The sequence below is a fragment of the Marmota marmota genome, unplaced genomic scaffold (assembly GCF_001458135.2).
Source record: "Marmota marmota marmota unplaced genomic scaffold, marMar, whole genome shotgun sequence".
In the NCBI taxonomy this organism is placed as follows: Eukaryota; Metazoa; Chordata; class Mammalia; order Rodentia; family Sciuridae; genus Marmota; species Marmota marmota.
The window spans coordinates 33066687-33073103 of NW_026000174.1; the positions used below are offsets into that span (position 1 = coordinate 33066687).

A 6417-nucleotide genomic window follows, 5' to 3' on the forward strand; every position below is an offset into this window, starting at 1 on the left:
GAGAAAACCTGGTAACAACTTAGAGAGCTGGTATGTCTCCTCAATGACGGATTAGAGACATGAGAGAAGTAGAGAGGAGTTCTTGTTGGATCTCTCCAGGTGGGTTGAAAGACTTTGAAGAAAGGATTGTAGAGGCAGGTTTTTACTCTGAAGATCAGTATAATTTCCGTGGGCTCTCACACAACCTTAAGACTTAGCAGTGTAAAGAACAACCCAGGTTGGCCTGGTTTTCCACATGGGAATAAAATTCTTGATGTGGAAGTTCAGGTCTTGGGAAAGGGCTGCGGGGGAGCCCGGGATCTGGCGATCTCATTTTATCCTTTCCTGACTTTCCCCGAGGGACTCCAGTAGTATTGTCCTCCACCTGCCTCCCTCCCCAAGGGCTGGGCGAACAATTATTCCTGAAATTGGAGCAGTGGAGACAATCCTAGGAGATTTTCTCAAATCAGTTTTCCCTTGATATAATCGAAGGTTGTGGGGTGGGGAGCAACTGGCTAATTGTCTCAAGTCCCCACTTCGTTCTGCCACCGGAGATGCAGTTGTAAGGACTCTAAGCGCACCGCTTCCTTGCGTTCCCGAGTCCCCTGGGGTTCAGAGACTGGACGTAGCCTTCTACTTTAAGAAACTAGTAGTAGATGCTGGGAGACAAGGAGTGGGAGTAGAGTTGGGGGTGGTGGTTGGAAATTGGTAAAATTAGGGCCTGCGGATTAGGGAGTGTTGGGGATTTTCAGTTTTAAGCCAGCCATCCTCATTACACGTTGCCCACTGTCTTTGAACCCCAGAGCGAACATGTGGTCATTTCCTCTGCCTTTATCTTCACCCCTTTACCATTCCCATGCCTCTTCTCAGGAAGTATAGCCTCCTTCCCAGGACAGGGAGCAACTTCATCCGGAGAGTGCTGAGGGGTGCCGGCCCCTGGTTGGCTCAAAAGTTCCCTCTGCTTGAGCCCCAGGCCCCCCTCTATGGTAGTTAGTCCATGGAGATACAAGAGTTGGGCGTCTAGGAGCTTTGAGCTGGCCCTTCCCATCTCCCCAGGACTAAGCTGCTTTCCTTTGCTTAATTGAAGAGCGTCAAGGAGAGATTTCTCCAGGGACAAAAGAACCATCATGCTTTTCTTTATCAGAGTTTCCCTGACTGCGGAGAGGTCAAGATTGTTTTAAATCTAGAATAGTTGCTTCTTGAATTCAGGTGTTGTTGGGATGGGTTAGCCTTTTACAACCAAGAATGCACTGGAAGGGACGAGGTCCCAGAAAGATGAGGACTGTTGAGGTTAGGGCAGAGTTTGGGCTACCCATCAGGCTTATGGAGTCTGAGGCTGGTGAGCATCTTACAGAGGAGTGGAAGACAAGGAGACACTAGATGGGGGAGAGGCATCCCATGGGTCAGTTTACACTCTTAAGTGCATATCACCAAGTCATGTGGAATCTGTCTAAATCCTTTGTTCACATCACTCCTTTGAAAAGTTGCCAAAAAGTTTATCTGTTTTCAGGGTTCATTGCTTGTGGAGGAAGTCTTTAAAAACATGGTCTTATTCTCCTGCTCAATCCCATTTCCCTTTAAATCTTATGCATATTTGGTTGTGAAGGAAGATTCATTCATTCATTTATTTTTTCATTCTTGCTAGGTGACCAGTAACTTAAGGGAAAATGACTTAGTTCTTCATTACCAAGAACTTACAGATTAGCTGAGAATCTAGATAGAAAATGGAAAGCATTTTGTGTTCTATAGTTGATGGGATGGTGGGAGGTGGGGTTAAAGAAGTTTGTATTAAGGAAATACAGAGGAGGGAGTTTGTGAATTAATTCTGGAAAGGTGGTGGTATCAGGGAAGGCTGTACTTGGAAGGTGACATTTGAGAGTTGTGTCTTGTAAACTCTGAAGGGATAAAGTGGGAAAGCATCCCTGGCAGAGGGAAAAGCTTGTGCAAGGACTAAGAACATGGATGGATCTGACCCACTGGTTGTGGCTAAAGACTGGGAGCTTGGGTTTTCAGTGCCACTTGGTACTACTTACACACCAGAAGGCACCTATTTCTCCTTCAAAAATTGTCAGAAGAATCAGAGATGGGGGCGGGGGATTTAATTCATACACTTAGAATTTCTTGTAGCTTAAGGGAGTAGCTTTCTGGGGACAATCTCTTTGATTTTGCCCAGAAATCCCCATTCCCACATCAGACATCCATCCTCTTCTTTAGGTAGCAGAGGATGGCTGGTGATGAGTTTATCAGGATCCAAACAGCTGCTTGGGAAGTTTATTTGTCAAGTGAGACAATTGTTGTCTGAGCTGTTAACAGTCCTAGATGAAATAAACATGTGGTTCACTTAGTGAGCTGCTCAGATATCACCGCCTTTTAATGGAAATGAATAGATGATATCAGGCACATTTTAATTAAAGCAAGACTGCAGTGCAGAAGCAGTTACATATGAAAAGATCTAATGATAGGTGTCCTAAGGAAGCTGCTTACACTGCTCTCGTTCAGAGAACTTGTTTTAGGGTGCAAAGTCGAATTAGTTAAGATAGAAGACGCTGTTCTCCAGTTCTTGTTCTTATTTCTGGGTGAGAATCTGGGATTTCCGGGTAATCATTAATAATGAAAATTTAGAAGCCTACAGTAATAGCAGTAATAGCCCACCACGTTCATGAATCTTCTCCAATGGCCTGGAAGTATAATATGAGCTCAATGATTATTCTGCCACTGATTTCCAGTTTGTTTTGGTCTGCAGGGTAGGGGGTAAAGGAAATACCTGAAACACCAATGCCTTTAGGTGCCTACTGAATGCCTTTTGCTGCCACCTGCTGGAAAGGAGAGATTTTCTTTTTGAAGCAATTCCCAGGTGGTTCATTAATTATGAATTGAATAATGGACCGGTGACTATGTGCCCCCAGCTTTCAGTGATCATGTAAAATATCAGCCAACTTGGAACAAACATAAAGCATATTCTTTGAGAAAAATGCTTTTGGGGTATTAAGAACCGATCAAGTGGTTGTGAAATCCTGCTGGTAAATGAGGTCTTAGAGCATCTTTTCAGCATCATTTTACTCTGCATGGACCAGGGAGACAGCTGCCACCATGGGCAATGAGCCAGATTAGATTTGAAGTGAGCCAGACCCAGGGGATTTGCCTGGGAGCCTAGGTCTTAGACATCAAAGGTGGACTAAGTGGGCTTTGGCCTCCAGCACTCCTTGGGCAGGGCTAAGGAGTGACTAACAGCAGCAGGTGTCCTGGCTAAGGTGAAGTTTCTGAATCCCAGCGCCAGGCCTCAAGTGCCTCTGTGGCTTTGACATGCTGCCTTCCAGGTTTTTAAAATATCTTTTCCCCAGGAGCTTTTTATCCTGCTTAATTCTAATTCCCAGCTTCAGCCATTTGTAGAGACTTTATGTCAAAAGTTGAAAATTTTAATAGGGTTTCCCTAGGAAAGGGCAGGAACTCCATGCTTGGACAAGAAACAGAAACATTAAAATAAAAAAAAATTGAATGGAACCAACACTCACACTCCAAAAGGTCTGGAGAGGCCATGTAAATGCTGCCTTATTAATAGGTTTTCTGATTCCCTAGGCAGTGAGCAAAGTGCTATCCCTTACACATCCTGCTGTTGGCACTGGGCATTTCCATCCTGAAGGGTAACAATTAAAGGGAAAGAAGAAAACTGTATCCAGACGCCTAATTGATTTCTTTTCTCTTGTTCTGTTTTTATGGGGTGTTTTCACAAAAAGAGCAAAACATTTATCAGCTTGGAGAAAGGCCTTATGTAGCTTTTGCATTATTTTAGTGGAGTTGAGCACCAGGGAAAGTCTGGAAAACTATGTCGTATGAAAGACAGATGGAGTAACCTCAGCTATATACCAACTAGGTGGCAGCCTGAGCTGGAGTGTTCAGGTATTGTTGGGGGAGGTATTATTTTTTCCTTTTTACAAATGAGGAAACTAAGGCTCTGGGAAGTGATTTTTCCAAGGGGACAGAATTCGTAGGGGGAAGAGATAGGACAGAAACTGGCTATTAGCAAGCCATCCAAAACAACAAGCATTTATTTTAGTTCACATATATGAGGGTTGGTCTGCTTCTCAAGTCTCCATACTCTTTGACCTGTGTGGCTGCAGAGCCATGTTCTTCTCATCAAGATTCAGACGTACAGGGCTGGGGTTATGGCTCAGTGGTAGAGCACTTGCCTTGCATATGTGGAGCACTGGGTTCCGTCCTCAGCACCACATAAATAAAATAAAGGTATTGTGTCCATCTACAACTAAAAATTAAAAAAACAAAAAGATTTAGAAGTACAAGAAAGTAGTTCCTTCATGCAAGCACATTTAAGCCTCTACTTGTGTAATGTCATCAAGATCCCAGTGGCCAAGACAGATTGAATGGCTGGGCTTGAAGTCAAGGGATGGGGAGATTTACTCTCACTAGAAGAAACTGCAAAGTCACACAGCACAGAGGGTAGATAGGGGGAGGCCAATAATTCAGTTAACCATAGTCTCTTTTGAAAGTTTCTCTGACCTGTATGCCATCCCGTATTATCATGTTGTCCCCAGATAAGTATATTGCTCTGAGATCATTGCTCCCAAAGCAATGATCATGCACCCACGCATTAGATAATTAATCAGGTCCTAAATTAAAAGCCTGTAATATGTCAGGTCTGGTGCAAGGCACTGGAGCAACAGGGATACTTCCTTCCTTTTGTGTCCAGCTAAGGGCACATTCCCCAGGCCATTTTCAAAATTCCTGGCCAGAGAAAGACCAGCTTGCAGGTCCTCTGAGATCACTCTTGATTTAATTTCTGCCATATAGGTGTAGAACACTATAGATCAAACTGAAATATTAGTTCCTTTCCTGTCTTTTCAAGGTGATCACAGAACTGCTAGCATCTGAGCTCACTTGGAGAAAAACATCACAGGTCTCAACCGCAGGCTCACGGTGTTGTAACTTGGGATGACAGAAAGCTATCCATCTCAGTTCTGCTTTGCACAGAGTAGGCACTTGTGAACTGAGACTGTGTGTAGGATGAGCAAGAGTGGGCAGGTAGAAACTTCAATTTTCCTTAAACATAAACGTTAAAACCCTCCAAGGATATCCTCTTAGCATTACAATAATATCCAAACTCCTTGTTGTGGGTGACAGGACCTAATGTGATCTGGCCCTTGCCTACCCTGTGGTCTTATTTTCTACCACTGTCCCCTGGCACATTCTGCCACAGCCACACTATTCTTCTCCATTCCTTGAACTCTCCAAGTATGTTCCTTGCTTGCATTTGCTGATCTCTACCTGTGAAAAACCTTCCCGGCAAATCTTGCTACTTCTTGTCATTTGGGTTTTAGCTCAAAAGAACCTTCCCTGACCTCCTCATCTAAAGTAGGGCTCCCTGCACAAGATGCTTTCTATCCCATTACTCTTTATTTTTTTTTCTTGGCATTGTTATCACCTCAAATTATTATTTTAAAAAATCTGTTTGTTTATTGTCTCCCTCCCCCACCAGGAGCGCAAGCTTCACGACGACCTATCCAGTGCCTAGCAATATATTTAGTACATAGTAAGCCCTTAGCAGTGCCTCTTTGAAAACATTGTTAATGAATGAGTGCAGAGTCAGTGCAAGTAAGAGTTGTCTTTGGGTAAACTGATCCCATAACTGGCTGCATTTCAAAGGAGAAAACTTACACCTTCAGTTCGGTAGACCCAGGGAAGCCTGACAAAAACGGAGAGGCCATTATATGTCCTGCACTTTCAATTTAACCAATTTTCTGCCTTGGCAATGACAAGTTGCAGCTCCAAAGTCATTTCGGACCAACCTTCTGATGACAGAAGACTGGAGAGCTGTAGCAGTTCCTGCTTCCTAAAATGAAAAGAGGAAGGAGAGGGTAGTTTTCCTTCCCCGAATCTGTAGGTCTTGAGAGGGGTGTGGGAGGGGGGACAGGGAGGTCCTGATGGCTCGTGATGTTCTGATGAATATTCACTAAGCCTCTGTGGGACAAATTGGGTGCAAGCTCTCCGAATCCTGCCTTGGTGACTGCATTACCATCAGAGGAAAGTTGACAGCTGTTGCTGATTAAAACATTTCCAACTGCGCAATCAGAATTGCACTATTGAGATGCTAAGCGTCGATAGAAACAGCCTTTATGAATGGCTTAAACACAGTCCCTTAGAGTGATCTGTAGCCTTATTAATATATATAATTGGAAATCACTTTGCAATCATGAATGAATCATTCCTCACAATCATTCCCTGGGAGAGACAACCTTGGGGATTCGCCTTTCTCAGACAAGGGAGGAAGAGATTTGGGGCCATGTTTCTTTGCACTTAGATTCTCCAACAAGAGATGTCAGGGTATCTAACTTCCAGAAATCCCCTTGGGTAAAAATATACATCTATTATTCCAAGGATCCTCCTTTTTGGTCAGTCTCTCTACCCCCCCCCCCCCTTTTTTTT

General features: G+C 43.9%; 1 protein-coding gene across 2 annotated transcripts in view; it reads left to right on the plus strand.

Annotated features, from left to right (window-relative positions):
* Nell1 (neural EGFL like 1) overlaps nt 1-6417 on the plus strand; it is an 801023-nt gene that overhangs the window by 1755 nt on the left and 792851 nt on the right. The gene's annotated exons all lie outside the window — the stretch shown is intronic.